Source organism: Vidua macroura, chromosome 13, assembly GCF_024509145.1.
Source record: "Vidua macroura isolate BioBank_ID:100142 chromosome 13, ASM2450914v1, whole genome shotgun sequence".
Lineage (NCBI taxonomy): Eukaryota > Metazoa > Chordata > Aves > Passeriformes > Viduidae > Vidua > Vidua macroura.
The window spans coordinates 1899389-1912742 of NC_071583.1; the positions used below are offsets into that span (position 1 = coordinate 1899389).

Consider the following 13354-nt stretch of genomic DNA (forward strand, 5'->3'; position numbering starts at 1 on the left):
AGCCAGCAGGTCTGAAATCTGCTGATTCACAGTGGTGAGGAGAAGCAGTCAGAAGGAATTATAAAACAAGGGAAGGATCTTTGTTCTCCCCTTTCCTACAGTCACTTCGGGATAAGGCGCTTCATGCTTTGCGTGGCTGGAAGGTAGATTTTAAATTGTCTCTTTTTTGGCTGGGTATTTCTTAGAGATAAGCAATAAAAATGGCAATAACTGGGAAGTGACTGGTGGATGAGTTGCCTGGAGATTTGCAGCGCTACCAGAAGCTCTGTGAGAAGGCAGCTCAGCCTCGGAGCTGGGGAAGGTTTTCCTGTGCCAGGGTTGCTGCTGCATCTTTAGCAAATCAAGCTCCTTGCACAGTACTTGCTCCTTAATCCAGGAAAATTAAACCACCAGCCATAGCTACATTGTCCAGCCATCTGCTCTCCCAGGTGCTCCCACGCCTGAGCAGGGATGGAGGGATGTGACCTAGAATCCCACTGCAGAGCTGGGATCATTCCCAGCACAGTCCCAGCCTTCAATCTTCTGCATGACATCAGATAAAGTAAACATCAAGATTTGATGTGAGAGCATATGTCCATTGCATAATTCATTAGAGTTCTTCTCCACAACTATTTTTAGGTATTTTTCAATCAGAAGTCGAGGGTGAGGATTATTCAGGAAAAGAAAAAGATAATAATGGGGGAGCTTAGAAAGATGTCTAGGTGCTTTTGGGACTGAGATCTGGCCATTTAGCTGTGTGTGTTTGGTTTTTAAATACTTATTTCTGTCCTGGACAATTCCACAGTCCTTCACGACAGCTTGGTGGTGGGACGGTGTAAATCCAACAACAGCAGAACAGGAAACCTGCTCCTTTTTTATTCAGCACTGCTGCTAAAACCCCTGTCAGGCCAGACACCACCTCCCATCATTTCAGACTGTTTCACTCCATCACCCTGAATGTGGTTATTCCCAATTTCCAAACACTAAACACATCCAAAACCATCTCCCCTCTGTTTTGCAAAGCACCCACTGCGTGTTGGTGGGACACAGCGAGCAGAGTCGGTGGTTTCCCGGCTCAGGTTGTGCAAAATACCTCGTAACTGCAAATCATCACAGCTGCCACAGCTTCTTCTCATGTGCCAGCAGGCTGTGAGCTGCACCCACGTTGTGGGAACACCTGGGATGTTCCTGGGTTCTCCAGTTTGCCGAGCCTCCTTTCACCCCACGCGCACAGGCCGAGCAGGTTTGCTGTAAGAAAGCCAGGACAAAAATCCTAACCCAACCCCAAACCCCACGTTGTACAGCGTGAGTCACTGACAAGAAATGGAAGGAGGAGTTATTTTGAGGCTTTTACATCTTCCCTATTGCTAGGAGACAGTTCCCAGGCACGCGGAGCTCGTCAGGCTCCCACAGCTGCCTCCTCGGTGCCGCGGCGTCCAGGGCGGCTCAGGGGCAGCTTTGAGGGAGACAAGGAGATGGAAATTGGGATGGGAGCTGCTTTTCCTTCTTCAGTCTTTCTGAGACAAATGCAGAGTGTTGTGGAGGCAGGTGCCAAGGGGAGCTGGGTGCCTGAAATGTCACCTCAGGCTGGCCTCGGTCACTGAGCTTTCGTGGCCTCGGTCACTCAGCTTTCGTGGCCTGCTCTCTGCAGAGAGCGGGGTCACCGTGTGCTTACACCACACTGGGGCCAAGTTTGTTCTGCTTGGGAAGGTGCAAAAAGGCAGCACCGCCAGCCAAGTCTGGGCTTGTCCCTGATGATCAGCCCATCACCTACCTGCACTTGGGTCCCACAAGGGCAGCCCTCAGGGAGCCCATGATCAGCACCAGCCTCACCACCGGTGACCCCAGTGTTTGGAATTCTCAGTTTTGACCAAAAATTATTCAGTTTTCATTAAAGCACCTCAGCATGGGCTTATTGAGGCTGGGGTTGTAAATGGACAGATCTCCTGGGGTTTTGTCATGGGTGGGCAGAGCCTGGAAAAAACCAAAGCTGTCATAAGAACATGGGAATTTGTCATCCAGAAGGGAGTTGCTGAGACAACTGTGGAGTATCTCACACTGTATTTTTCACACTAATGCCAGATGGCCAGGAATGGGATCCCCCACGTTCTCCTCCCAGTCTGAGAAGACAAGAAAATAAACAAGGAAAATGTCTGTGCCGATGGCATCTGTTGGCTCCCTCATAAGGTGAGTCACTGCTTTTGATTGCTGAAATAATTAGGATTTCATTTTAATTGGATTCTCATGTTAACCCTTCCTGCACCAGAGATCCCAATCATCCTTTTAGTTCCTGACAGGAGGTTGGAACCGGATGATCTTTAAGGTCCCTCCCAGCCCAAACCATTCTGGGATTTTGTGGAAAATGAGACTTGGCAGCAATTCCAGGCAAGGACATTTTACACCAGCTGGGCTGTTGGTGTGGAACCCCGTCCCTCTTCTGCTTCCATCACCTACAGGACCATCCTAGGGGTGATCAAGACTCAGTTTCCTTCCAGCTACAGGACAAGAGTGCAAGGAATTACAGGAGAAGAAACACGGGGCAGAAATCTGTGGAAATATTTGAGTGTGAGGTGCTCTGCAGCAGGTTTTATTTGGGAGGTGCTTGACACACACAACCCATGCTCCCTGAGATCCCTGCACTCCTGCCAGACGTGTGTGCACATACATTTATTTTTAAACTCTTCCGTGCAGCATTTCCTACCTGGCTGGTGCACCAAAGCAGTTTTTTTCCTTAGCAAATAAGGGGAAGATACGGGTAAGTATAAATGTGTTTCTTAACAGCCTTATTTGTGACAAAATTGCCAAGTAAATCTTCACACGACATCGGGCTGCGAGTATTCGAGTCACATTTGGACAGCAAAGCCCACTGCACTCAGCTTTCATTACAATATTTCTCTCAAGCACAGCCCGTCTCTCATGTTTTTCTGAACATTGTTTAAAGAACTGATGAAAGGGCTGAAAACTTTTCAAACTTTCCTTTTCTTGGGTCTCTTCAGCTCAGTCTTTCATCACTCAGTCAATAAACAGTGGAGGACTCTTCTGAACTGCAGAGGGAGCGAGGAGAGAAGGGGAAATTAATGATATCACCAAATTGAAACTCTTTCAAGTTCCCTTTAATTGCAGAGGGCACAGGGAGCTCATTCAGTTTTAATTCTCTGATCTCTTGCTGTCCCCAAGGGACCAATCTGCCTCTCCTCCCACGCCGCACGCGATTTTCCCGGGGTGGGATCCTGGCTCAGGGCTCCTGTGCTGTGCAGAGCCCTTCCTGGTGGGATTTTGGCAGTGGAACAGCAGCCACAGCTGCTGATCCTGCTCCATCAAGCCCCTGGTGCCCATTTGGTGCCTCAGCTGCCCATCTGTGGGCTGGGGATCACAGGATCCCACATTGATTTTAGTGGGAAGGACCTTAAACCTCATCCAGTTCCACTCTGGCCATGGGCAGGGACAGCTTCCACTATCCCAGGCTGCTCCAATCCCTGTCCAACCTGGCCTTGGACACTGCCAGGGATCCAGGGGCAGCCCCAGCTGCTCTGGGCAGGTGAGTGCCACATATCCAAGCAGTCTAAAGTTAAAACAGAAAACAATAAAACCCCCAAGAACGTCCAAAAATTGCTGCTGTGCACTGAGGAGCTTCAGCTGAAGGTACCAAGCATTCCCTGGCTGTCTTTGTCTCATGGGAAATATCAGTGCAAGAGACTGAAAACTGCTCAAAAAGCCATTCCCACCGTGGAAAAGCCTGAGGATTATCATCACAACAGGTCCCTGGGCAGAAACACGAAGCATAAAGCTTTAAATTCAAGTCACACTGATAAGAATAACAAATAAAGAGACCAAATTCCCTTAAAAAATGGGATTACCAAGGCCGTGGGGAAGAAATATTTTAAAGGAAGTTAAAGAGAAGTTAATCTGCTTTTATGTAATTTGTTTTCCTATTCTTCCCGAACTGGCTTGCTTTGGAGACAGCTGCTTTCAAGGTTTACAGCCGTGCATATGGTTGGGAGGGCTGGAATTGGCAGCCCTTGGCCTGACAGCATAACAGCTAACTGGAAAAATGGCTGGGTAGATAATTTACAGATGATACGACCACATCAAACCCAGTGAAACACAACCCATTCATTTTTACAGCCTCCAGACTGCTGCCTGTTGTGATCTGTCCCTCTTGATGGCTCTGCTGTCACACAGCCCTTCCCCTCCCCTCCCATGGGCAGGACCCCATGGAAATCCTTATTCCTGGAGGGTTGGACATGAACAGGAGCCCATGGATGTTATTCCTGTGTTTGCTCCCTCTCACGCAGGGAATTCAGGAGGAACTGGTGGGATCCTGGTGGGATCCTGGTGGGATATGCTCTCCTGGGTTGGAGAGGGTCCCAACGCTGCTGGAGCTGTGCTTGGATTGATCTCTCCAGCTGCAGAGTCCCAGCCTGGGCTGGCACAGGAGGAGATGATGAGTTGCAGGGTTGCAGTGCCACTTCCCAGCCACGGTGCCAGGGCTTTCCTGCAGTGGAATCCAGAGCTTTGGACACGCTGCTGAGGGGTGCTCACACTAACCAGGCTGCTGGAGCTCCCTTGAACGTGAGCTTTGCTGTCAGGACATGTGTGGAGCATTTCCTGCTCTTGGCTTGTGCACAGTGTGGGATTACTCTGAGTTCACACCAGACTCTCTCCTTGTAGTTGGAAGTGAATGATTTGCTTGTCAGAAAGGTCTCACTGCTCCTGCACTGTGGGACAGCTTGGGCTTCTCCACGGGGTGGAACCTGCCTGTTTTCCCCCTGCTTGGCAGACACAGAGCACCTTCAAGGTGGCCCAGAGGATGTGGGATTAGGGAAATCTCCAGCTGTTGTAAGAAAAATATTCATCCTTTTTTTGTTGTTGTTGTTGTTCTCACTTGCAGCACCACCAGCTGGGCTGGACCAGGAGTGGGGTCCAGAGGCAAACAAGGCCAGGCTGCTCCCTGAACTGAAATATTTCAGATTTTCAGTTACTCTCTCCTGGTAAGATTTCGTTGTACAAGGGTGGAATGGATATTCATAAATATGGAAACAGTGTTGTTACAGTGAGGCACCTCCAGCCCCACCAGCTGGGTGAGGAGAGCAGGAAAGCATTGCCCAGGTGTGGGCAGCTGTGTGGGCATGGGAAGAGATGGGTACTGGAGCCATGGGTACTGTGAGCAGGTTCTTTCTCTGTAGACAGGGGCTGTGCTGGGTGTAGACTTGAGATAAATTTTGCACCACTCTAATTTCAGTGGGATTAAATGATTTTATAGCAGAGACTGAAAATTCAGGTGGGAAAAGGTGTAGAGGATGTCCCTAGAGCCTGGTGTCCATTCCCTGGGCCACTGATGAGTAGGACCATGGGTTTGAGTTCCACTTCCTTTCTGTTTTCTCTCTTTAAACGGGGAACAAGGATTAGTGTTTGGTTTGAGATTTTAATATCCAAGGATAGATTAAGACAACAGCAGCCTGATGTTAGATGACCATTAAATACTAAATGCTATCAAAATCTCCAGCAGCATCGAATCCAGCCCTAAATCCTAAAAGCTTTATGCTTTTTCCCCCAGAATTACACCAGAGTATCACCTTTGGAGCCGTGTTGTTCTTTGTTCAGCAATAAATGAGCAATTCCTGGAGAAATCCCACTTGGGCTAGTCCTGGCCCTCCCTCGGCCAAGCCCTGAGTGAAAGGCAGATTCTCATGGCTCAATTACAGAGCCACTAAACAAAATGGAAATGTTGATGTTCATTATTGATTTTATCCTTTGCTGCTCTGGAATGGTGCTAGTGGGAGCTGTTGTAATCAGATTACCTTAAAACTTACTTACAGAATGAAGTGCTTAATTTATCCCCCCTTTTTCCTTTCCCAAAGCAATAAAACAGGAAGGGATCAGCTGTGCTTCCTGTAGAGCAGCCCTTCTCTTTTTTTTGGTTTTCTTGCTGTGTTTGTGTAATTCATCTTTTATCACTCTCAAAATCTTTTTTAAAGCATTTTGCATTTGTTATATCTCCTCAAGTAATCGCTCATATTGGTTATGGAATAGAATAGACTGTGATTGTTGGAGATATAACTGCAAAATGTTTCCAATTCCTGGGACTATCTATTGAAAACTACATTTACTGAACATCCATCTCCAGCTCCCTGTGCTGTCAGGTCACAGCTCCGTGTCTCTACAGCCTGGATGGCTTTGGGATTCAAGTCAGCCAGGCTGATTCTGGTTTAACTGAGGATCTGGGAAGTGCTGCATTTTGAGTGATATATCCTCTCATAATCTGGGAGGTTAAATGGTTTTTCTGATTTGATTCTTTACTGCCTTCCCCATTTCACATCAGATGAAACCGGCTGTGAAATGGCAGGAAATGCAAGTGGCACATTTGTGTGCTGAGTGCCTGCAGCGAGCACGGGGGAAGAGGAATTGGGCTTTAATTGCCCCTCATTAGTCATATGCTGTGTACAATAGCAGTGGCAATTTCAGTGGGCAAGGTATCTGAGAAATCCAGCTCCTGTCCTTATCCCAGGCTGCTTGTGGGGCTGGAAGTGGCTCTGACTCAGGGCACCAGAGTGCCCAGTTCCTGCCAGGTCTGTGGCCCTGCAAGCTCTGCCCCTTGGCTGGGCTCAGGGAGGGTGGGTGAGCATGATCAGAGAATCCCAGAATGCTTTGAATTTGGAGGGACCTCAAAGCCCATCCAGTGCCACCCCTGCCAGGGCAGGGACACCTCCCACTGTCCCAGGCTGCTCCAGCCTCAGTGTCCAGCCTGGCCTTGGGCACTGCCAGGGATCCAGGGGCAGCCCCAGCTGCTCTTGGCACCCTGTGCCAGGGCTGCCCACCCTGACAGGGAACAATTCCTTCCCAACACCTCATCCATCCCTGTCCTCTGTCAGTGGAAGTCATTCCCTGTGTCCTGTCCCTCCATGCCTTGTCCCCAGTCCCTCTCCAGCTCTCCTGGAGCCCCTTTAGGCCCTGGAAGGAGCTCTGAGCTCTCTCTGGATCCTTCCCTTCTCCACCCTGTTCTTGCTGTGTTCTGCATATTTCCATTCGTGTCCTCTCAAGCCCCTGGTGGGCACCTGATCCTGAGCAAAGCACTCAGCCCAGGCCATCTCCTTGCAAAAGCACGGAATCGTGGAATGCTTTTGGTTGGAAAATTTCCTTAGGATCATCGAGTCCCACCCCACAGCAGCACTGTTCTGACAGTGCTGCTACCCCAGGCTGATCAGACTGTGCCCCTGCCATGATCCTCTCCAAGTGCCACCCCACAGGGGAACCTGCCTTTCATAGGAACAAGACTTTTAATCTGTGGCTTTAGCACATTTAACCCTCTCCTTGCTGTGTCCTGCCCGCATTCCCTGCCATTCCTTGGCAGCGAGCAGCTCTGATCCCAGCTCTTCCCACCACTCCTCTCCCTGACCAGCACTTTGGAAGGAGGGTGGAGATTTCTGTGGCTTAGCAGATGGCAGCAAATCTTGATACCTGCATTTCATAGCCAGGCCCGTGGGGTTAGAGTGATGTATTTACTCCAGCACCTAAAGTCAATGAATTACACCCAACCCTGCAAATGGTCATAAATATGATAGTCTGTGTGAGCTGAGGTAATTGCCTGCTTTATATATGTGTTTATCTTCCCTGCATTGCATCCACAATGTGCATTATGTCAGGGAGATGACAAAGAGCAGCCATAATGCTCCTCAACTGCATATTTCTTCTTAGTTTATGGCTGAGGCTCCGAGTTATCTTATGCAGAGTTGGCTGCAGTGGTTTAATATAAATTAACATACTTAAGAAAATGTCAAGGAGCATTAATTGACAATTTCAGAGGCCTACCTTGCTAAATACCAGTTCAGTTCTGAAGCCTGTCTCTGCAAGCTTAATATATGGAAAATAATGCTTATTCATGAATGGCTTATGTAACTTGGCATTAATTACGTGGCAGCGAGTGCTGGCTGTCACAGATGGTCTCTCTACAAAACCAGGTGCCAAAAATAAAGTTTCAAGCCCCACAAGGGAACTTCTGGGCTGGGTACTCAGCGCTTTGGAAAAGCAGGGCACATCATCTTGTGTGGAAATACCGACTTACTAACCTAATTCTGGACCCACTTTTGGCAGAGGATTGGCCTATATAAAAATATTTCACATCAGCACCTTCTCCTGCACCTCAAACGAGGGGATCCACGGCAGGAACCTGGTGTGTCCCCCAGCCCAGCACTCCCCACCTGGAAAACAGAGATGACACTGAATAAATAATCCTGTTGATAAAAAGCGAAACAAGGTGAGGTTTTTATCTGAACAATTAGCACAGTGTTGGTGGTTGCTCTGCCTACCCTCCAGCCTGAGCTGTGTCACAGCTGGTAGCAGCTGGTTGGCGTGGAGGTGCTCAGCTGAATGCTAATTGTTAATTAATATAGCCCTGGGTTATAATCCCCAGTTTCTCTCTTTGGGTTTTTTTTTGGTTGTTTTTTTTTTTTTTTTTCTCCCATGCACCAGGAAGGTGCTGCTGTCCCTCCAAGGTTTCCTGCTCCTCATTCCAGCTGGGAGCAGGGCCAGCTCCACAGCTCCTGGGAACTTCCCTGCCTCCCTAAACAAAGTTAAGCAAGGCTGAGAGATGAGATTTGAAGGCCTTTATTGATTTTGCTTTAATATTCTGTTATTTCTTTCCCATCAATACCCTATTTGCTTTATGCAGTGCGCTGTGGTGTAAGTATATTCCCAGAAAATGATGCACATAATGTTATCTCAAATGTGAGCATATGGATAGCAAATGAAAGCTGGGCTGTAAATCACTGAAAATCAGGAATGGCAGCACCATCCAGGCAGCTGCACTCTGAGCTAGCCCTGCTCTGTTCCTGAGCTGGAGTGAGGAGGGCAGCCCTTCCTGAGGGCTGGGTTTGCTTGGCATCACTGGATGCTGCAGTGTTTGTGCCCCAGGGCTCTGCAGTGATGGGTTTCTATGGCAAATGGCTGGCACCTGCCCTGCGCCCCCAGCTTTTACCTACTTGGGTTGTTGGGGTTTTTTTGCCAAATGGACCCTTCTTTCATGATTTCCCTCTTTCTTTGCGTTGTGGCTGTTGAAATACTTTCTGTGGTCCCTAAGTTAAGTCCTCCCCTGAGATCAGGGCAAAACCAAGCCTAGAAATGCTCTCCTGGACTAACAGCAAGTGTTTATTGCCCTGAGCCCCCCCTGCCCTCCTCTTCCTGCTGCTTTTCCATCCCCTACTCCTCCCATCCCGGGGACCTGTGGGGATTCAGCCTCTCCAAATCCCAGAGAGGTTTGGGTTGGAGAGACCTTAAATCCCACCCAGTGCCACCCCTGCCATGGCAGGGACACTTCCCACTGTCCCAGGCTGCTCCAGCCCCAGTGCCCAGCTTGGCCTTGGGCACTGCCAGGGATCCAGGGGCAGCCCCAGCTTCCCTGGCCAGCCCATTCCAATGCCAACCCAACAGGGTCCACTTTTAAATACAATCCCGGGCATCATTTCATCTTCTCTTGCTTGAAACCTAAAAAAAAGAGATAAAAAATTGCTTTAACCCATCTGCAAAGCGACTGCTTCAAATTAAATTCTGTGCTAAACCCAAAGGAAGTGTAACTGAGAAGAGACTAGAGGAGCTCACCCTGGGAACAGGGAGATGAGGAATTCCCTGGGATGGTGGGGCCATGGTTCCCGTGTCACCCCAAATGTCCCCACGGGCACTGGGGCAGCTGTTGCTGTCCTTGTGAACCTTTCAAATGTGTCTTTCCCCTTCTGGGTGAGACCCTTCCTCCAAGATCTCACCCATGGCAATGACAGAATTCAGCTCAGCCCTCAGGAATTGAGGAAAACTCTCCTGACCTGTGTTCCCAGAGGTGCTGCTCAGGGAAGGTGTCTCTGCTGGAGACACTCTGGACATTGCAGAGAGCACAGCCTGGCTCTGGTGGGCCATGACCATGAAATTGCCCATGAAATGGGAATCTATTCTTCATCATGCTAATTAGTAACCCCACAAGTTTATTTAAAGGTCACTGGAAAGCCGTGAGAAATGTTTGAGATGTGAAAAGTAGAAAAATTGAGAAGCCATAGGGGGTTTGGCTTATTTAGTAGAATGTTATTGCTGATATTTAAGATACTTTCTGAGACATGCATTAAATTAATAAAGGACATGAAGGAGTGTTTTAATATAACTTAGTGTGAAAGTAGCCCTCAGAATTTATTTTATTCATAGATTTTTGCACCAAAGGTCCTATAATGATTAATTTTCAAACTTACAGGTTTAAACAGCAAAATAAGAAAGAATAGCTCCGAAGCTGCTTTGAAATACTTAATAAAATGGTGTTCTTTAAAGCACTAAATGGCCTCCTAATGCCACTGGCACTTCAAAGAACAGTGTTCTTTGCAATATTTCTATTCAGTTTTCTGCACTCTGCAAGGCTGGCTCGCTGTATAGGGCACGGAAATATTTTCAAATGGGCAAAGCCAAGGTATTGTTACATCCCCACAAAAGCCTGGGCTGAAAACCTGCACTGAGTGCTTGGGAGGGCAGGAGTTAATTTGATGGTGCAGGAGGTTCCTCGGCCTTGCAGATTCCAGCACAAACTCAAAATACAATCAGTTGGAAAGGGTGTTGCTGTTCTGAGGGATGCCTGATGTGGGGCTGCTGCAGAGGCACTGAGGGACTGACACAGCCCCAAATCCAAATGCTTTTTGTAGGAAAACTCATGTCTCTTCATGGACAAAACGCATCTTTGTGTCAAACCCAAGGGCTGTAAAATCAGAGGTTCCCCTGGAGAGTGCCCAAGTGTCCCCTTAATGGGTATTGGAGGGGGAGAAATTCCTCCTGGGATGCTCCAGAGGTGAGAGAGAAATTCTTCCTTAAACACCCTCAAATAAGAGCAGGATTTGGCCCCTTGCAGCTCCTGGGGAGGCAGGGGCAGCTGGGATCCAGGCTTGAATCCTGCTACAGGAGGGCTCCTAATTGTAAATTCAAGCATGCAGAGGATTAATTGCCAGCAGGTGTCAAAGATAAGAATTTCCTCTCTGATCTGGGCAGGGGGTAACTCTGAGTATTTCCCTGTATTGTTTCTGTTCTTACCATAGTTCAGGGGGGACAGAACATGAAAATCTACGTGAGGAAATGGGATAAACAGTTTTGCTGCTGACAGAAAGGAGAAAACGCAGCACGGGGCTTCAAAGGGGAGAAATTGTTAATTAGGAAATTACTGCTTGAAAAAAAATATAAATGGGGAGGTCAGAGAGTTGTGAAAAGCCAGCCTGTAGATTCATGACCTGCCCTGAGCCAAGGGTTACACACAATTTACTCGGGTTCCTTCCTCCTTGTGCTGTGGGAAAATGAGTGAATTTAGCAATTAGTGGAGCTGCTGATTGAGTCCTGGCCATCCCCAGCTACTCCCCCCTGCCTTGGGGCTGCCCTTGTCCCTGCAGCCCCGGGCACAGGGCTCAGCCTGGGAGGTCCTGCCACCACCTCTGCTCCTCAGGTGGAGGTGCAGAGCCTCGCCAAGCCTTTAATGAGGGGGCTGGTCCCTGTGGAGAGTTAAAAACAGAAGGAGGGCCTTTAGAAGGTGATTTCCTGCAGCCCCCAAGGCTCTTGGCTGGTTTTGTTGTCTTTGCAGGTGGCAGGGAAAGCGATTCCTGTTGATAGGAGCAGGGCATGAACCTGAGGGAAGGACCTTGCTGTCCATGGGGTGTCCCGGGAGCATCCATGAAGGGAATTTCTGCTGAGGAGAAGCCCTCTGCAAATGCAGGCTTTTGTTTGCTCTCCATGCACACAAACAAACCCTGAGAAGGTCACTGGTGAGTTAGCCCCTGGCACGGAGCTGTGGCAGAGGAGGGTCAGGCTGGGATCAGGAAAAGGTCGGGGAAAAGGAGGGTGCTGGCACTGCCCAGGCTCCCCAGGGAATGGGAACATTCCCAAGGCTGCCAGAGCTCCAGGGGTGTTTGGACAGCACTGCCAGGGATGCACAGGGTGGGATTTGGGGTGTCTGTGCAGGAGCTGGACCCTGATCCTTGTTGGGTCCTTTCCAGCTCAGGATATCCCTGACTCTCTGAAGGAACTCACCTGACCAGTCTGACACTGGTGTGGAGTATTAAACCCAGCATCACAGCAGGAACAGCCAGCTGAGAGAGGAATGGATTAAAATCATGCACTGGTTTGGGCTGGTTTGGGGCTTACAGATCATCTCATTCCAGCCCCCTGCCATGGCTCTTGCAGATCCTTAGGATACACAAAACGCACCATTTCAGTCATCACATTTCATATGTGACAGAAAAGCCATGGCACCCCTGTAATGAAGCAAAGCAGGGCCTGAAATAATTAACTACAGCCAGAAATAATGAATTATATGGTAAGTGCCACAGTTGGGGCACAGATGGGGCTGTTCCAGAGGCCTGGGGTGTCTGAGGCAATGATGCTGCCCTGAGATGTGGTTTGGTACATATGTCACAAACCAACGTGGCTTCAGGAGTTTTGCCATCACCCTCAGCAGGAGCTGAGGCACAATCATCATTTGGGGTCCTTTCTGCAGGATTTGCATGGATGAAAATGGCCAGTGGGCCTTTGGGGTTTATTTAAAAAGGAGAAAAGTGTTGCTGCAGCCTCGCGTGCCTCTGCCAGCAGAAGGCTCCCGGCCCACACAGCCCTAGAAAAGCCAAGCTCGGGTTTAAATTAGCACCCAGCCTTTTGCCAGAGCAAATGGGAGCAGCAAAGCAGGCAAGGAGTGAGTTTGGGAGTGCCTGAGGGGCTGGCAGCAAACGGGGAAGGACGTTCATCCTGAGCAGGAGACACAGCCCTGAATACCCAGCTGAAAAAGGGGAGATCCCTCTGCTCCCTGCACTCCTCCTGCTGGGGCTCTGCATCCTGCGTGGATTTACAACAAAGAAACAACGCTGAAATGCCATTTCGTGGCATTCTCCAGTCTCCCCTCTTCCTAGAAATATCATTGTCAGCTTAGGAAAAGTCATTAGCAATGAGGCATTGAGGCCCAAGATATGAAGAACAGTTTTTAATTCCTATCATTGTACTAAACCAATTTCTTAGGGGTATTATGGAAATCTTTGCATTTGGATTTCAACCCTAAAGTAATTAAGGCAATATTCCAGATGGATGCAATGAGGTTTTTCTTTACTCCTCTATAGGAAGGGTGCTCTGAGGAGCCACTCTCTTGAACAAGTGTGATGAGTAATTCCTTTGCTCAGTCTCTACATCCATTTTGGTGAAATAAAAGCAAGGGGGATTAAGTGTAGAGAAAGCTCCAGTGGGCATTTTGGATTTTGACAGCTGTCCTTGACATCATAGTGGACAAGGGGAATGGCTTTAAACTGCCAGAGGGCAGGGTTTGGTGGAATATTGGGAAGGAATTGTTCCCTGTGAGGGTGGCCAGGCCCTGGCACAGGGTGCCAGA

The 13354-nt window shown here is 48.8% G+C and overlaps 1 long non-coding RNA gene across 1 annotated transcript; it reads left to right on the forward strand.

Annotated features, from left to right (window-relative positions):
• The first annotated feature begins 1202 nt into the window (after positions 1-1202).
• On the forward strand, positions 1203-4937 carry LOC128813759 (uncharacterized). The gene is made up of 3 exons (XR_008439167.1): positions 1203-1284; positions 2062-2166; positions 4871-4937. It is a non-coding gene; the product is annotated as an uncharacterized LOC128813759 (long non-coding RNA).
• Positions 4938-13354: the final 8417 nt, after the last annotated feature.